Source organism: Dama dama, chromosome 7, assembly GCF_033118175.1.
Source record: "Dama dama isolate Ldn47 chromosome 7, ASM3311817v1, whole genome shotgun sequence".
Lineage (NCBI taxonomy): Eukaryota > Metazoa > Chordata > Mammalia > Artiodactyla > Cervidae > Dama > Dama dama.
This window is the reverse complement of record NC_083687.1, coordinates 3,146,612-3,165,860: the sequence shown is the minus strand read 5'-3', so window position 1 is coordinate 3,165,860 and position 19,249 is coordinate 3,146,612. Positions and strand designations below refer to the sequence as shown.

Here is a 19,249-nt window from a genome sequence, read left to right as displayed (position 1 = left end):
GCCGGGAGGGCGGGCGGTCGTCCTCGCCTGAGGGGCGGGCAGCTGCCCCTGGAACCCGGGCCCCTTCCGCGAGGGCCCGGCGGGAGCCGGGAGAAAGGTGCGAGGCGCCAGCGGTGGGCTTGGCCAGTGCCTGGGCCCTGCCGCCGCCGGGCTCCTAATTGTTTTTAATTTGAGGATAATGACAATATCCTGATTTTCCTACCCAACACTTTGGCTTCTGAAGTGACATTTATCTAAAAACTGCTGCATTGTTCCAGGTCAGTCTGTAGCCACATGTTTGTGTTTCTTCCTTCCCTTCTCCCCTCCGTGTTTATTGGAGTAGAGCTGATTTACAATATTGCCTCAGTGTCAGGTGTGCGACAAAGTGAATCAGTTATGTGCCTATATGTGTATCAGCTCTCTTTAGAAACGCTTTTTTCCATGCGGGCTGTCACAGAATGTGGCGTCCCCTGTGCGGTACAGTTGGCCCCCGTTAGTTATGTTTCGTTCACAATAGTGTGTAGTGTGTGTGTCAGTCCCAGCCTGCCAGCCACATGTGTGTTTCTTTGGTGCATGTGTGTGCATGTGTGTGTGTGTAAAACTGCTAGAGAGGGTCAGAAACAAGCTGAATTGTGTTTCTTTTTTACCTCCTCGCCCTTGAAAAGATAGTTCTTGAAACTTGAAAGTATTACTGCCTTTGGATTGTCTAGTTGATCTGCAAGGAACATTTCAAGAGACAAAAGCATGGGGGGTAGTGATAAATATGTGGTCTTATAACAACAGCAATTTGCTTTAGTGATGTTTTAACAAGGGCTTCCCTGGTGGCTTAGTTGGTAAAGAATCCACCTGCAATGCAGGAGACCCCGGTTTGATTCCTGTGTTGGGAAGATCCCCTGGAGAAGGGAAAGACTACCCACTCCAGTATTCTGGCCTCGAGAGTTCCATTGACTATATAGTGCAGGGGGCCGCAAAGAGTCAGACTCAACTGAGCGACTTTCACTTCTATGCTAATAATACAAAGCATTTTGGATGTGCAGAGTACCTTTATGGCAGCCGTACTTGAAGATACAGAAAGTAAGGGTGCCCTGTTTGAAGGTGGCACCAATGGAAGGAGATAGGAAGGGCCTGCTCTCTTCGTTGCAGGCGGCTGCTGCCTGGTGATCCAGCACGGTGCCTGAAGTCAGCATCCTGGTTCTGACACTTACCAGCTGTGGGATCTTGGCAAAACCTGTCTTACCGGGTTAAACGTGGGCAATTTTTAAAAGTAGGATATTTTCTTAGAAAGGGTTTAGGAAATCTTCAGGCAACTGAGTATTAATTTTAACAGAGTATCTCTGGGAACCTTCCACAGAAGTATGTGGATCCTTTATCTGGAGCTGCTGGCCAAAGAGGAAAAAAGACATTAAATGGACAAGTAGAAGGTAAGAACTGGATTTGATAGAAAACTCATTGACAGAATGTTGAATTAAAATGGGACTGCTGACATATTCTAATAGCCAGAGAAAATCACCTGTTGGACGTCTAGTGACGAAAAAGACGAGGAGGGAAATAGTGTATCTTATCAGGTGTCAGCCACAGATTAAATTGAGATTGCCATTTAAGGAGCCAAGTTATGAGTTCCTGGACTTCCTTGGTGGTCTGGTCCAATGGTTAAGAGTCTGTGCAGTTAAGACTCTCCAATGCAGGGGATGCAGGTTTGATCCCTGGTCAGGGAACTAAGATTCCATCTGATACATGGCCAAAAGGAAAAAAAAAAAAAATCTGTTTCAAGATATTCTACAACCTCAGGAAGGTTGAGAAATAAGAGGAAAGAGGGGATGAAAGATGAGGGAGGCATAGGGCACAGGGAGGAAATGAAGTGAAGGAGACGGAAGCAAGGGTCTCTGGGGAAGGTGGCAGAGAATGAGATAGGTCTTTAGTAAAAGGGAGAGTCCTTGACATGGGTGATTAATTTGAAGTGAGCTTGCCCGAGAAGAACAGCAGAGTTTTCCCCATCTTACTGTTCTCCTGGCTGTTAGAAGGCATTCAGGATTGAGGTCCCTGGGCGTGCAGAGCTGTGTGTAAGCCTCTGTGCAGGAACACGGGCATAGGTACTCATCTGTAAATGTGTGCAAATGAATGTCGTATGAAATTTTACTGCTTTATAGGATGGTGTCACGTAGGCCAAAAAAAGAGAACTGGAAAGGAGAGAGCAGGGGTCGTGATGGGGAGATCACGGAACCTAGAAGCTGATACAGTGTCCACTGGAAAGTTTCCAACTTCTAATGCAGTTTCAGTTTGGAGGGAAGTGTCTCCAAAGTGAGGGTAGAGTGAGAGTAAGTTGCGGCTAAGATTTTAGAAGAATAAATTAATTTGAAGTCATGTAGAAGCAGACTCAGTGTAGACCAGAGTTTCTCACATTTGAATTAGTTGCCTGGGGACCTTGTGGGAAGTGCACTTGCTGAGCAGGAGGTCTGAGATTCTGTGTTTCTAACAAGTTCTCTGAGCAGCAAGGGTATAGTCTTGCCTTTAGAGACATCTGGAAGAAGAGCATTGGATAGTGCAGGACATAACAGGATCAAGAAAAAGCATTATTTTGTTTTTCTTTCCGAGCGTGTTTATAGCCAGAGGGAAGCAAGGAGTTGAAGTAGCAATTACAGGTGTAAGATACCATTGCTAAGCAAAGAGGGAAAAAGAAGTGGTGGAGATGATCCATAGAAAGACTATAAAGGGAGAAGAATTAAGACCACAGATCCAGAGATTACTCTTTGGAGAAGAGAGATTCTAGTGAAAGGAGGAAAGGAAGAAAGTAAGTCCTTAGGGAGGTGAGTTTGGAGTTGATGAGGACACTTGAGAGAATTCCTTCTAGATGGCTTCAGTGTATTTACATTGAAAAGAGATAAAATCGTTGTTGCTCCAGAGAATACTGGGGGTTGGGGAGAAGGGTGGTGGTGCTAGAAGTAGGGGAAACCCCAGCCACTCTAAGTAACTCTCAGGCATCAAAGGTATATGTTGTATTGATATTTGTTATTTGAAGTAGATTAATTTGAATATGGAAGGCATTGACTTTCTTTTTCTTTTGTTTAAGATAGCTGATTTTTTGGCAGTTGTTTCACAGAAATGCTTTGAAGCATTAGCATGATGTAGCAAACCAAACTAAGTTTTCAAACAAAACAGATGAATAGGGTTCATTCCCTAAATGCTAGAGTTGTCATTTTCAATAAACACTGCACTGATTTTGAAACATGCAAGATTTTTAATATCTAATAATTCTGTGGCAATTAAATTATTCATAAAGTTCTTATGGAATACAGAATAGGGAACAGATTGAGTGAATCGATGTAAGTCATACTAGAAAAGTAAAAAGTAGAAAAAATGAGACACACTAGTTAGCATCTCTTCATGAATGGCAGTGACGTGTAAGATACAATAAGCTGTGAAGGAGTAGTGAGTTTGAGGGGAGAGGAGGACGTGGAAGTGATTCTCTGACATGAGAGTTTGTAGGAGGTAGTCAGAGTTGTATTCTTACTCACATTCTAATAAATGGAGACTTTGTTTTCAGATTTTTCAGATTGGGATTCTACTAGTTTGAGCCTCAGTAATGAGACTTGTCAAAGAGCCAGGCATTTGCAAGTTGATGATCAGTGTCTGTTGATTTCACAACCAATGACCAAAAATCAGTCAGCATCCACAAACTTGGAACAGATGACCTCGTTAGGTAGTTAGAATAGGAAAAAAGAGTCCAGAACGGCGGTGGCTGAAAGACAAGGAAGGGTAGAGCCCACAAAGATAGAACAAAGGAAGGTCCGAGGACCAGAGTGAGGACCTCAGGTAGAACAAACAGTACTCCTGGGTAGCCCAATTTACATGGGGCAAGCCCAGGAGGAGGAAAAAAAAACATATAAAAAGAGGAGCCAAAGGGCCCGGGTTGTCTCCCCTATGTGTGTGCGCTCTGATTCTCTCTCGCTCTCTCTCCCTCTCTTCTCTTTGCGTCTTTTGGGTCGGCATGCCCTCACACCTCCAGGATGTATTTTCCAAATAAAACTGAGCTGTAACATGGAGCTATAACACTTTCGGAGAGCTGTGATGCGCCAAGAGGTTTAACGTCTGTTGCTTCAAATTTTTGCTGTGACAAGACAGAACCGAGGAAATTACACATTCCCTTGACAACCTTAATAAAGAAAAGGTGAATATTGGAGTGGTGCTTCTGTTAGGGAATCACATGCTCCGTCATCTGTGCAAGTCTCAGCTGCCAGAACAGAGAGAAAGCAAACAAGGCTGTGAATATGCCCAGAGCACTCAGCCATGGGCCACCTGGGCACCGACATTTCCAAAATTAGATGTTGTGGCAAAACCTACTGTGTGCTGACTCCTTTTATGCAATCTGCAGCCAAACAGTATTTCTTAGAAAGGTGTTTGCATTCTTCCTCTGACCATAGTAAGACAATACATGACAAAGAGAGTTAGGAGAAAGTAAATTCATTTAGGCTATCATGTAGCATACTTGAGAGTGGGTAGCAGGATTGTATTTAGAATTTTGCATCTAGTTGGGAGACCTAGGTAGACATCTAGAGATTGCCTTCTCAAAATGTGGCTTCGTAGCCATATTTTTACATAGCTCTGAATTCATAAGTATTAGCTATAAATTATATTAACTATGACTGCAGGAGCACCTCTGAAGCCAAATGCTAAAATATTTGTGTTTTCTATGACGTTATATATTTTAGAATTGGCTTTCCCAGTGATAATGGGAGGCATGGGAAATTGCTACATAGTACCTCCTCAGTTGTACCTGTCTAATATATCAACTTGTTTTATTATTTGTAATGAATTAATAGTTCAGAAGGAATGTTGGTTTTAAGGAGTGCTGTATCATTTAAAAGCAGTGTATAGAATAGCAATTCTTATTCTACTGGGATGCCCAGACTATTGAGTAACCACATCTAATACGTGTTGTCCATGAATACCAATTAATTTAGTGCCTTCAATCGGTCATACAATCAGGGCTCTAGTAAGAAATCATACACTGTTTCTTTTTTCACTCCTATTGTTTTTTCTTTTCTTTCCTCACCTGTAGAAGTTACCTTTGCATTTACAAGATTCTCAGTTATCTCCTAGAATAATGACTACACGCTATCAACTCAGAGTGTTTGTGTGTGTGTGTGTGTGTGTGTGTGTGTGTGTGTGTTTTAAATCTCTACAAGTGACTTGTTTGCTCTTTTTTCTCAGTTAGCTTGGTAGGTCCAAGAAGCACAAATTCAAATAAATCACCTACATGAATCCTTTCAACACTGGAAGATGTGACATAGGAAAACCACCAAATAAATAGAAGCAACTTCAGACAGTTCACTCAGATTGTTACTCTTCTCAGTCGCCACCTTTTATAGAGTAACCAGCAGAGGCTACTACTTTAGGGTCCCAGGATTTGTACATGTATTGATTTCATATAGATTTATTCTGTACTTGACCTAGAAAGTTTTACATCCTAAATATTTCTGGAAACATTCCCCAGTGCAGGCCTGCATCACCTTTTTTTTTTTTTTTTTCATTATTAATGCCTTCAGATTCTTCTCCCTCCATTTATTTGTATGCCCTTCAGATTCCATCCCCTGTAGTGTTTAGAGTCACCTGTCTTAAAAGCACATGTGACCGTAAACCACTCGTCAAATCGCATTAATATGTAGACATCTTACAGCGACGTGTGATGCTTTCATAGTCTGACTTGTGCCTGACTCTCCATCTCTCGCCCTTTCTGTCCTTTGCTCTGGAATCCTGAGCTGTTGCTGACGCCCCCTCACCCGTCCCTGCGCTCTGGACAAATGTTCACCCTCTCCTGTGCGCTTCTGTCGCCGTCTTGCTGCAGCCTTCTGTGCGCTCCCTCTCCTGCCCGCTGTTTCCGTGAACTGCCTAAGTCTGCGCTCAGGCAGTCTCTCTCGAAAAGCCATCCCTGACCTCCTTTATCTACACTTCTCTTTAAACTCCAGTGTCTAGTACTGAGCACGAACCCCCCCCAAATAATTATTGAATAAAAGAACTAAAGACTTATGTATACCAGGGTGATTTTTAAGAGCTTGTCCTCTGCAGTCTAAGAGCCAAGAGGGTAGACATGTGAAGAAATAACTTACATTCAGGTGATGAAGATACACTTGAAAAATCTATAAAGTCCTAAGGAGCTTTAGGAAAGAGATACCTGTTTATCTGGGGAAAAAACAGCTATAATCAAGGAGAACTTTACAAAGCAGGCTGAGTCTTAAAAGGTGAAAAATAATTTGTTGGGAAAGAAGCATTTCAGTTTAAGGAATTGAGAAAAGAAAAAAAAGTAACAGGAATTTTGTAAACCATGAATAATGTTGCAGTTGAAGCTTGGCGTGTTGTTATAAAGGTCCTGTTGTGAAGTAGAGAAGAGAAGATATTGTGGCTTTATGTGTCTGTCCAGTATTTTGAAATTTTGTTTGGTTTCTGATTGTTTTTTTCACTGATGTTTGGATGAATTTATGAATGAATCTTTGAGATGTTTGTGTGCCTGTGACCTGATGAATTCTGGTATCTCCCAAAAGGTTTCTTGAAGTTTTAGATCATTGGAAGTATTTCTTAAAAAAGTAAATATTCAGCTGAAGATTAAGATTGGTATAAGCTGTCATTTGATACAATGTTTTTAATCTATGTTTTAAATATTCTGTCTTTTATCTAAATATTCTAGGTAATTTTAACAAAACGTACAGATTTGTCAGCAGAACTAGACTTAGAAATGACATGAGAGGAAGAACAAGAAAAATCTGATGGAGATGAAAATAACCATTCACAGGTATGTGAAAGTGTAAATTTAAATTTCTGATTTAATACTATTTTCTATTCTTTAACAACATAATACAGTTTGCAACAAAGTTCATAGCAAATAAAATTACCTTTCAAAAGTAGACTTTTAGAATCAACAGATGATCACTTAAGTTTTTATAGCACTTCAATTAGAAAACTTAAAATATTGTTAGAGTCTACTGTAATTTATAGCTTGTCTTTGGAATTGAGGCAAAAAAACTCTCCTGACTACTGTTTACTTCTTCCGTTTTTATAATTTCTTTACATGGTAAAGAAGGTGAGATCAAATACCGAATCATAGGGTTAAAGAGTTGAATTTATGAACAATAGGACAATGATGGTCCCTGATCTAGATATGTATAGAGAGAAATCATTGCCAGTGGTCAAGGTTTTCTGTTGAAATTGCCAGTCACTGATGCCAAGACTAAAGATTCATTCTGTCTGATATCTCAGCATAGTTAACTTCAGTTCAATTCAGTTCAGTTCAGTTGCTCAGTCACGTCCAACTCTTTGTGACCCTGTGGACTGCAGCATGCCAGGCCTCCCTGTGCATCACCAATTCTCGGAGTTTACCTAAATTCATGTCCATTGAGGCAGTGATGCCATCCAACCATCTCATCCTCTGTCGTCCCCTTCTTCTCCCGCCTTCAGTCTTTCCCAGCACCAGGGTCTTTTTAAAAGAGTCAGCTCTTCGCATCAGGTGGCCAAAGTATTGGAGTTTCAGCTTCCACATCAGTCTTTCCAAAGAACAGTCAGGACTGACCTCCTTTAGGATGGACTTAGGGATGAGCATTCAGCAACAGATCATAGAATCAGCCCAACTGCCTATTAAAAAAATTGAACCTTCCAGATTGGACCTTTGTTGTTAGGGTACAAATAATAACTTTATAACTTATTTCATTTCCAGGTGGGAAATCAGTAAATATTATTAAAAATGCTTTATCCACTTTCATCGGTGGCTGTTAGGATTTAATATAACAGAATGTAGGGGCTTACCAAGTAGCTCAGCTGGTAAGGAATCCACCTGCAATGCAGGAGACCCTGGTTCAATTCCTGGGTCAGGAAATTCCCCCGGTGAAAAGGCTGGGATATGTACTCCAGTATTGTTGGGAGACCTGGGTTCAATCCCTGGGTTGGGAAGATCCCCTGGAGGAGGTTGTGGCAACCCACTCCATGTTCTTGGCTGGAGAGTCCCCATGGACAGAGGATCCGGGAAGGCTACAGTCCTAGGGGATGCAAAGAGTCAGACAGGACTGAGTACACACATAACTGAATTTAAGCAGGTAATATGTATTGATGTATAACATTATCATTATATATAATTTGCATTAATCTAGGAATTGGTTTCTCTTTCTGATTGGTGTTAATAGATTTTGGCTCCTCGTAATATAGTTTGTCTCTTCTCCAGATATTAGTCCTTTAAAAAAAAGCTTTCAAATGTGCTGTAGGGACTCCCTGTTTAAGATATAGTGAGAGGAAATATTTTTAAGGGAAGCCAGGATTTATAACATTAAAAATCATCTCCTAATTCATTTTTGGTAGATTTAATATGCATGAATTAATTCAAACAAACAGGGACAAAATTGGGTTTTGAGTTCAGGTGTTTCTCCTATTTTCGGGTAAGGCAAGTTACTTTTCACCTAACCGCAAAGGGTAGGGTGAGCACGAGGGCCTCTGGCCGGAAGTCGTCTCAGGGCCTCGTCCCCTTGGCAGCTGGACTGTAGCAAATACACGGAAACAGCTGCACAGGCGCTATTTCCTGGGACAGGCAGTGGAGAACTGGATGGTAACTGAAGGGGAATAGGGAGTTCACGGGAGTTTCCTATTTTATATTCAGAGGGGAGCTTTTAGTGTATATATGCTACTAGAAATGAGCCAGCAGAGGACGTGTTTATTGAGTTGAATCTTGTTTCCATTTCCAGTGTTAGAAAGCTTATTGATTGTATGACATTATCTTTAAGCTATTAACAGTAAACTAATTGTACACAGTACTTCTGTTCATATATAGTTTTGTGGTAAGGGCTTGTTCATTGGTTCTGAAGTGTAATATCCTTATGTAATTGAATATGCAGATGATTGCTTCAATTAATTCTATCATACATAGATTTTTAAAACTTATAGAATCATGAATATACAAACACTTAGGCTATACTGAATAGGATTTAATCATTCCTTGGTGACTCTGGATGATCGTATCATCATGAGTAGTTGCGGTTTTGTAAGGTACTCTGAAACATCATATCATATTAACTTCATGTTGCTTATAGATTCCTGGGAAAAGGGGAAATTTTTGTTTATATTCAGTAGAAAAAGCTATTGACAGTCTTTCATTAATTATTATTTTTGGATCATAAAGTTCTAAATTACTAAAACCATGCTTCCCATACTAAGAGTGTCGTTAGCACATCTTGTGTGCTCAATAAGTGCATGTCAGATGCATGAAGAAAGAGCAGAATGGTTACATGAATGCCTATTGATGAATTTCTTTACAAAAAGCAAGTCTTTATTGCAAGTAGATTTCCAATATTGCCTACATGGAAAGATGTTTGATTTTTTTAGAAATATGCTAAGATTCAGAAATCATTAATTATTTATAGCTATTGGTAGGCATGGAATAATAATATAGATTCATTTGCTATCATATTACTTAGAAAGACTTCTTTAAATCTCACTTTCTCAGCATGCTTTGGAGCCGCAGTGTTGAGGCCAGACTTCCTGGGTTTGAACTCTGGGTCTGTTGGTGACCTGCTGTGGGCTTGGACACGGTCCTCAGTCTCTCTGTACCCCATCTTTCCCCGTGTAGAGGACCTCATGCATTACCTCTCTTCGAGAATCACTGTGAGGATCAAAAGCGCCTTCAGATATGGCAAGTGCTGATCATAATGCATAGCGGTTGCATAGGAAGTCCTCAGAAGGCTAATATCATGGTTATTGTGGTTTTCTTAAAAATGGGTTTCTTTCTTATAAGGAATTAAGGAAAACTCCAAGATAGGTTTCACTGCCATAAAAGGTAGTTCTTATTGAAAATGACAACTGCCACAAACCCTGGTATACTGCTTCCTATCAAATAACACAAGTAATGTTATATTTTTCCTTTTCCTTTGATCTAAATTCAATGCTTTATTAGTATTTTTCATATATTTTCTTTGTCCGTTAATGCCACTCTTATTTATAGTTTAATCTTTTAGTAAAAAGTTACTTCCCAGTGCAAAGGTTTTATGTAAAAAGCCAAAGTTTAGATATTGTTTGTATTTTTAAATATTTAATATTAGCCTAAAAAGAATCATTTGTTATTTTAGGGCTGCAAAGAAAACATCTAATGAAAAGAATAAGGTATAATAAAAAAGTTAATTATAAAAAATATCATCCTAGTAAAAAATATTTTGTAAAAGGAATAGTGTCAAAACAGAAAATCTTCATATGTTGTAGAGACATACACTTTGAGAACTTAATTTAGAAACACTATTGATCAAATTATCATTTTGATAAAAATCTGTCCTTTTAAGAAGTGTCTGTTTTTCATTTAATGACGATCTATTTATCACCTTTGTACAGTTAGTATATTTTATAAATATTTTAAGGACATTGTGAAACAGTATTGTTTATATGTAGGTCAAAGCACAGATTAATGATGTGAGCTACCTGAATGACTGAACTCAGTCATCTGAAAGTGCTTCCCAGGATGGTGATGTCTTCACTCTAAGATTTCCACATTGCAAGTAGAACCGCTTGGCTTGAGGTATAAAGGTAGGACCGTGGTGTAAATATCAGTACAAAGCCTGTTTGTGTATAGTGTAGTAATACAGGCTCACCTTGTCTAGGACTGCTCTAGAGCTATGGATATTACAGTGCTGTGCATCTTATAGATATGTTTTGTATTAAAAGTGAAAGTGAGTGTGTACGCTGAGCCTATGATCATTGTTACTGTACCTGAATTTATAATTTTATATATATACATATATATGTCATTATTTCATTTCTCTTTCTCTTCTACTAGACTGCAAGCTAAACAAGAGCCAGGAGAATAATGTCTTCCACTTGATAGACACTCAATATTTGTTCAGTGTATGGAGGAGTGGACATGAAAGACACAGTCCTTTATACTCAAAAATTACTCACATCAGTGTGTTTCTTGTTTCTATGTGTTTTCTTCTTGTTGCAGATTGTGTTAGCTTGTTGAAAATTCGGGATGCAATTCTTTCATGTGAAAGATAAATAGAACTTTAAAAAAGCCACTGTGAACTACTTAGAGGAGAAATTTAAAAACTGGAAAATAAGGTCCATGAGCTACAGAAAGAACTATCCGAGAGAAAAGAAGTGAATCACAGTTAGGGCATCAGAAAGTGGAGTGGCAACGAGAGCTTGGCAGCTTGAGATACTGCACATCCTAGTTTTAAAGCGATATATGAACTGTTCTTTACTTCAATACTGCAGAGACCTAGCTGTGTTATAATTTTTAACTTACCCTCTGGGATTTTACAGGGGAGAATATGTCATTAGTATTCTGGAGTGTGAAATTCATGGAAATAATATAAGTTCTTAACAGTGAATGCTTCTATTGACTTAATGTATATTTTTCCAAATCATCATTTTCATGATCATACAGGAGTCCACCATAACGGAAACCTCATTCACAATTCAACAGATTGACTTTCGATTGTTTTTCACTTTTCTGTATTATGTTTAATCTTACAAGGAACATCTTTTCTACAGATTCATTTCTACATTTCTAATTATTTTGAATTCATTTTCTTTAATAATAGTGTATTATTTGGTTAAAGTATGAGAACATTTAGAAACGGTCTTCGATCCATATTTCTAAACTATTCTTTAGAAAGTTTAGATTACTTTTCATTTCCACCCACAGAAGTATGAAGTAGCCATTTTTCTCAAGTCAGAAAAAAATATTTATGCTGTTTTATTCTTAATCCTCTGCATGAAAACAGTGATCATTATTAAGTGTTCTTCACTGTATTTCCCCCCATTTTACTATTTTAAACATTGTGAAGGGGGAATGAAAGTTACTGCAGCAGTGAATAGTCTCATTTTTTTTTTTTTTTTTAAGAAGAGCTCTACAAATTTTGCAGATTGACCTTAAAGCAAGAAGAAGAGAATAGAAGAAATGCTGACATGTTATGTAAAAAAATTAGGGAGCAGTTAAGAAGAAAGGAAGACCAATATAGTAAAGAAGCTGAAATGAAACAGCAACTTGAACTCACTCTCAGAGCACTAGATGGAACTGAAGACTAAGAAATGATCTGAATCAGGTAGAGTAATCATTGCTGAAAATTTCAAATTTCTAACACCATTTCATCAGTATTATTTATAATATCCCATTTATTTAATATGTATTATTTAGATTTCAAACAAGGTGTTATCCCAACCTAGGTATGAACTGTGACATTCGTAGTTTAAGTGATTAGTTTCTTACTATTCTTGGCTTCTAATAGATGCTCTGTATGTGTTTTCTGAGTGGAGGACTGGATATAACTTGAGGTTAATTGTTAACATAATGATTGGCACTTTTGATACATTAGACAAAATAATCTTCTTAATTCCAATCCATGTATTAATTTTGGGTTTTTAAATGTTAAAATACAGTCTAACTTTTCTTGAGACTGTGAAGGAACTAGTTAAATGCTTTGTAAAGAAATTTCCTTTCACGATAATATATCTGCATGCTTTTGCTCTGTGATAAATTTAGCAGACATTTAAATTAAGATCCAAGTTAATCACGTGAGATAAAGATTCTTGTGCTTGAAAAGGCTACTTCCTCTAAACAGTTTTATATATTTTATATTCTGCTTCTAAACTTTTAACTGTTTCTTTTTCTTTTCATGATATGGGCCCAAAAACTTCATATAGTGTCTCTCCAGGTTATGGAAGAGTGACATGACGCTCAGAAGCAGCTTTCTGGAGAACGGAATGCCAGAAGCTTACAGGAGGGAATCCTGGCCAATCACCTTGCCAAACAAAAGCAGAAAGAAATGGCTGATAAGGAAATGAACTCTTAGGTATTTTCTGTATTCATTTATGTGTGTATGTATCTATGTATGTATGTATTTTATGAACAAAGAGTATGTACCATAGAAAATGTAGAGGCTTGTGAAAGCCTATACATCTATATTTTGAGGAGGGATGACATTTTTCATGTGTCGGATAAAGTAATATTTGTAATTTAGATCCATTTGTCTACAGCAGTCAGGTAGGGACATGCGATGACCTCTTCCAAGGAGAGATCTTTAATATTTTCCATAGGAATTGATCTCAGAATTATTGCAACGGTATCAGAGGAGCCGGCACCCTCCTCTGCGCTTTAGGCCAGGAAGACGGCGTGTGCTCCGCCATCGCGTGCGCTGCACACCCGAGTCCCTCTGCTCTGGGGGGAGCGTGTGCGCCGCTCCATGCCCGTCCTCACCTTCCGTGTCTCAGTCAGAGTCCGCTCCTGGCTCCACTCTCATTTCTATAACCAGCGCCCTGTCAACGGCCTTTGCACGTCATTTAGTTTTCCAGTTTGTGAAAACTGCAAGATCAGTTGTAAAAACATTTTTGAACACTTTAAAAAGTAACTTCTTCAAAATAAACTTATAAAATTCTGCCTACCCCATTCCCCCCAAAAAAACCATACCTCTTGCTACTAACAATAGATACTCTTAATTTTTGGTAATGATTTAACTTCCTTGATAAATCATTAGGATAGTTTATCACTTCCACTGCTGGTAAGGAGGAAAAGTACAGGCAGTTCAGAGACCATATTTTGGATGTCATTCTTGGAGGAAATTAACGCTTTGCTCTATGTAGGGTCCTATTTTAGTGCAAGGAACTTTTAAAAACAGTGATAGATATGATACCATATGTATTTAGTGATAATTAATAAGTGTTTTTCATTGTCTTTCACCCTATCTTACTATTTGAGACATTACAAAAAGGTATTGAAAGTTATGGAAGCAGCAAATAGTATCATGGTTGTCTAAGAAGAGCTCTCCAAGTTTTACCTATCACCATCTGTGTATGCACTGTGAGTGAAGTAAGAGGCTTATTCTGTGTTGATGTGTTTGCACCAGGGAAGTGGCCGGGGTCTGATGTACGAGGACAAGTTGAGTTGGAAGACCTGCTGCTTCCTTATATTTCTAGCTTCTTCCTTCCCAGAGTCGTTATAGCTGATGAGCTAACTGATGGTTTTGTAGAAGTGCTTAGTGCAGCTGTCAATAGGTTTAATTCTTTTAATTGACTATTAAGATGTTAGAACAGTAACATATTCTCAAGAAAAAAACTTTTTACAAAATGTAATCTGTTTAAATGTGTACAGAGCTAAGGCTCTTATTGTAGGGCAGCTGTATAGGTTAGGTATCAGCTGTATAGTTTTTAAAGCTAGCAAGTGGTGGTGTGTACTGGACATATTTGTCATATTTGTTGGGATAGTTTTATTTTTATTCATGTCAATTTGAATTAATTTGGGAAACATTTCATCATTGAATCATTTATTTTTATAGCCTCTCAACTGGTTCAAGGCATCTACTTCTAATTCAATCATAATTTGGAACTCAAGTGGTGAGCTTTACCCAAACTCTTCTTGATTTAATCTTCCATCTGCTATTTATGATTTACTTAGAACATTTTTGCAAACGATTTGTTGATAGTTCTCATTTTAAGGGTCAGTTACTATCGTTTAGGTACACGCTTGTCCACTAAAACTGAAGGATGGCAGGATTCATGAGCAGCGGGAATGGAGGGAGTCAGGGACAGGGTTGTAACAGCTGCATTCCGAAGGCAGCTGTAGGCCAGGTTTTTGAGGCTCCTTGAAGGCATGGGAGCAACCTCATTTTTTAAATTTGATGTTTCTTTTATATTGGAATATAGTTGATTTCCAATTTTGTGTTAGTTTCCTCTGCAGGGGAGAGCTAGTGAGCCTAGGTCTGTCTGGAACATTCCTGAATCCTTCGGGGATACACTCTGTGTGTCAAGCTGAATACCAGACCTAGGGGGCAAAGTTTGCATTTTTCTCTCAGGGAGCCCTAACGTGGTGCGGCCTAGCAACTGCTTGAAAATCCATCAAATTGCTGTTTCCTTCCTTCTGACAGAGCTAGCTTTGCTTCCCCCTTTGGGTTTTCTGAAGCAAGGGGGCAGCACGAAACACCTCGCCTGTGATCCATTTGAGGTGGAAGGTCACCTTGACCAGGTGACCACAGTATGGAACCTGGCCCTCTCAGACACGCTCCCACAGCCTGCTTCCTCGTGGGCAGTACTGCTATGACCTAGGAATGTGTTTGCAAGGCTTGAAAAGTGCAGGGAGGCACGCAGCCCTGACTTTGCAATTTAGGCCCTTGGATCAGGCCTGGAGGTCTGACGTCTGAGAAGTGAAACTCTTGCTGCAAGATAGAGGCCTGGAAACTCTCTCTGCGGCTGCCTTTCCTGGCTCCAAGGAAGATAGCTTCCCCAGCTGTCTGTGGGCTGAGAGTCACACACGGCTGGAAAGCGCTTGCTTGGAGGTCATTTGTCAGTGTCAGTGGCCCTCGAGCTCCGGTGCCTAGGGAGGGGTCCCACACTCAAAGGGAAAGTCAAAGCGATGTCCAAACGTCTGTTCCTTCACATTTCCTCTGCAGGAGAGATCTAGTGAGCCTAGGTCTGTCTGGAACATTCTTGGATCCTATGGGGACACACTCTGTCAACCTGGATCCCGGTCCTAGGGGGCAAAATTCACATTTTTCTCTTGGGGAGCCCTAATGAAGTGCGGCCTAGTAAATGCTTGAAAATCCATCCAATTGCTCTTTTCTTCCTTCTGACAAACCTAGCTTTGCTCTCCCCTTTTGGATTTCTGAAGCAACGGGGTGGCCCGCAACTCCTCGCCTGGGGCCAATTTGAGGAGCAAGGTAACCTTGAGGAGGTGGCCACAGTAGGGAACCCAGCCCTCTCAGACTCACTCCTGCAGCCTGCATCTTCATGGGCAGTACTGCTATGACCTAGGAATGTGTTTACAAGGTTCGGAAAATTCAGGGGGACACATGGCCCTGACCCTCGAATTTAGGGCCTTGGAGCAGGCCTAGAGGTCTGATGTCTGAGACATGAAACAGTTGCTGTAAGATAGAGGCCTGAAAACACACTCTCTCTGAATGCCTTTTCTTTCTCAAAAGAAGATAGCTTTCCCAGCCTCCTTTGTGCTGACAGTCACCCGCTGCTTGTAAGCATTGCTTGGAGGTCATTTCTGAGTGGCAATGGCCCCTGAGGCCCTACACCTAGGGAGGGGACCCACACTCACAGGGAAAGTCAAAGCAACATCCAAAGCTCTGTTCCATCATGTTTCCCCTGCAGGAGAGATTTAATGAGTCTAGGATTGTCTGGAGCATTCTTGGATCCTACAGGGACACACCCTGTGTGTCAAGCTGGATACCGGCACTAGGGGGCAAAATTCACATTTTTCTCTCAGGGAGCCCTAACGTGGTATGGCCTACTAACTGCTTGAAAATTCATCCAATTGCTGTTTTCTTCCTTCTGACAGAGATAGTTTGCTCCCCCCTTGGGGATTTCTGAGGCAAGGGGGCAGCCCCCAACTCCTCCCCGGGGGCCCATTTGAGGTGCAGGGTGCCCTCGACCAGGTGACCACAGTATGGGACCTGACCCTCTCAGACACACACCCGGAGCCTGCTTCTTGATGGGCAGGACCACTCTGAACTAGGAATGTGTTTGCAAGGCTCAGAAAGTGCAGCGAGACACACAAGCCTGACTCCATAATTTAGGCCCTTGGAGCGGGCCTGGAGGTCTGATGTCTGAGAAGTGAAATACTTGCTGCAAGATAGAGGCCTGAAAGCACACTCTCTGTGGATGCCTTTCCTTTTTTGAAGGAAGATGGCTTTCCCAGCCTCCTGCCTGCTGAGGGTCACACACTGCTTGAAAGTACTCGGTTGGAGGTCATTTTTCAGTGGCAATGGGCCCTGAGGCCCTGCCCATTGGGACGGGTCCCACACTCACAGGGAAAGTCAAACCAACATCCAAATGTCTCTTTCATCACATTTCCTCTACAAGAGAGATCTAGTGAGCCTAGTTTGTCTGGACCGTTCTTGGATCCTGTGTGGACACACCCTGTTTCAACCTGTATTCCAGGTCTAGGGGACAAAATTCATATTTTGCTCTCAGGGAGCCCTAACACGGTGCGGCCTAGCAACTTCTTGATAATCCATCCGATTGCTGCTTTCTTCCTTATGACAGAGCTAGCTTTGCTCCCCTTGGGGATTTCTGAAGCAAGGGGTGGCCCCCAACTCCTCTCCTGGAGCCCTTTTGAGGTGCAAGGTGACCTTGATGAGGTGACTACAGTATGGCACCCAGCATTTTCAACACACTCCCACACACTGCTTTCTCATGGCCTGTACCGCTATGACCTAGGAATGTATTTGCAAGCCTTGGTAAGTGCAGGGTGACACACGGGCCTGACTCTGTCATATAGGCCCTCGAAGCAGGCCTGGAGGTCTGCTGTCTGAGAAGCGATACAGTTGGTGCAAGATAGAGGCCTGAAAACACACTCACTGTGGATGTCTTTCATTCCTCCAAGAGAGATGGCTTTCCCATCCTCCTTCGTGTTGAGAGCCACACACTGCTTGAAGGCACTTGCTTGGAGGTCGTTTTTCAGTGGAAAGTTCCCCCGAGGCCCTGCCCATTCAGAGGTGTCCCGCACTCACACGGAAAGTCCCAGCAACATCCAAAGTCTCTTCCATCACATCTGCTCTGTAGGAGAGATCTAGTGAGCCCAGTTCCGTCTGGAAAGTTCTTGGAACCTGTGGGGACACACCAAGCGTGTCAGCCTGGATACAGGCCAAGGACGAAAAATTTACATCTTTCTCTCAGGGGCCTCTAAATTGGTGTGGCTTAGCAACTGCATGAAAACCCATCCAAATGCTGTTTTCATACTTGTGACAGAGCTGACTTTACTCTTCTCCACCCCTTGGAATTTCTGAAGCAAGCAGGTGGCTCACAACTCCTTGCCACTGGCCAATTAGCAGTGGAATGTCACCTTGATGAGGTGACCACAGCATGGCACCCAACACTCTCAGAAACACTCCCGCAACAGTATCCTCAGGAACCATAGCGGAATGAACTAGGAATTTGTTTTCAAGGGTAGAAAAGTGCAGGGAGACACATGGCCTTGACTCTGGAATTTAGGCACTCAGAGCAGCAACTGAGGACTCACATCTTAGAAGCAAAATGGTTCATGCAAGATAGAGGCCTGGAAACACACTCTCTGTGAATGCCTTTCCTTCCTTGAAAGAAGAAAGCTGTCCCAGGATCCTGCATGCTGAGAATCACACACTGCTTGAAGGTCATTTTTCAGTGGCAAGTCCCCTGATGCCATGAATGTTGGGAGGGTTCGCATATTCACAGGGAAAATCAAAACAACATCCATAGGTCTGTTCCATCACGTCTTTTTCTGTAGCAGAGATCTAGTGAGCCTAGGTCTTTCTGGAACATTCTTGGATCCTGCAGGGAAACACCTTGTCGTTCAAACTGGATACAGAGCCTAGGAGCCAAAATTCACATTTTTCTCTTGGGGGACCCTAAAGAGGTACAGCCTAGCAACTTCTTGTAAATCCATGCAATTGCTGTTTTCTTACTTCTGACAGAGCTAGCTTTGCTCCACCCACCCTTTGGGATTTATGACACAAGTGGGCAACTCACAACGCCTCGCCTTGGGCCAATTTGCAGTGACATGTTACCTCCATGGCGTAAACACAGTATGGCACCCAGCACTCTCTGACAGAGCCGCACAGACTGCATCCTCATTGTCAGTACCGGTATGAACCAGGAATGTGTTTGCAAGGCCCAGAAAGTGCAGGGAGACACACTGCCTTGACCTGGGATTTAGGACCTTGGAGGAGGCCTGGATGTCTCACGTCTTAGAAGCAAAATCCTCCTTTGGGAGGGATCCCACACACACAGGGAAAGTCAAAGCAACGTGTATATGTCTGTTCCATCACGTGTTCTCTGTAGGAGAGATCTAGTAAACCTAAGTATGTCTGGAACATTCTTGGATCCTGCGGGGACACAACCTGTGTGTCAACCTGGATACCGGGCCTGGGGGCAAAATTCACATTTTTCTCTCTGGGGACCCTAACGCTATACAGCCTAACGACTGTTTTAAAATCCATCCAATTGCTGTTTTCTTTCTTCTAATGGAGCAAGATTTGATCCACCCTTTTGGATTTTTGAAGCAAGCGAGTGGCTCACCACTCCTCACCTCAGGCCCATTTGCTATGGAATGTAACCTCAATTAGGTGACCACAGTATGGCACCCAGCACTCTCAGACACAGTCCCACTGCATGCTTCATTATGGGCTGTACCAGTGTGATCTAGGAATGTGTTTTCAAGGCTCAGAAATTGTTGCCACCACAGAATCCTGTCTTAACAAGGAAAGGAGAATGAGGAGAGATACACCCCGTTATCACCAAGCCACCCCGACGGGCCATAGTTTTCCAAAAAGAGTAAGTG

General features: G+C 41.4%; 1 protein-coding gene and 1 long non-coding RNA gene across 3 annotated transcripts in view; both read left to right on the top strand.

Annotated features, from left to right (window-relative positions):
- The first annotated feature begins 144 nt into the window (after positions 1 to 144).
- LOC133059348 (uncharacterized) lies at positions 145 to 12,028 on the top strand. Of its 2 annotated transcripts, none has more exons than XR_009693525.1 (3): positions 145 to 257; positions 6,659 to 6,763; positions 11,862 to 12,028. It is a non-coding gene; the product is annotated as an uncharacterized LOC133059348 (long non-coding RNA). The 2 variants fall into 2 exon arrangements; XR_009693526.1 differs by lacking the exon at positions 11,862 to 12,028 and adding an exon at positions 9,455 to 9,634.
- A 613-nt stretch (positions 12,029 to 12,641) lies between these two features.
- The window catches only part of LOC133059984 (spermatogenesis-associated protein 31A6-like), a 35,498-nt gene continuing 28,890 nt past the window's right edge, over positions 12,642 to 19,249 (top strand). Inside the window, exon 1 of the mRNA XM_061147767.1 lies at positions 12,642 to 12,788. The gene's annotated coding sequence lies outside the window, so the exon portion shown is untranslated. The remainder of the gene's footprint in view (positions 12,789 to 19,249) is intronic.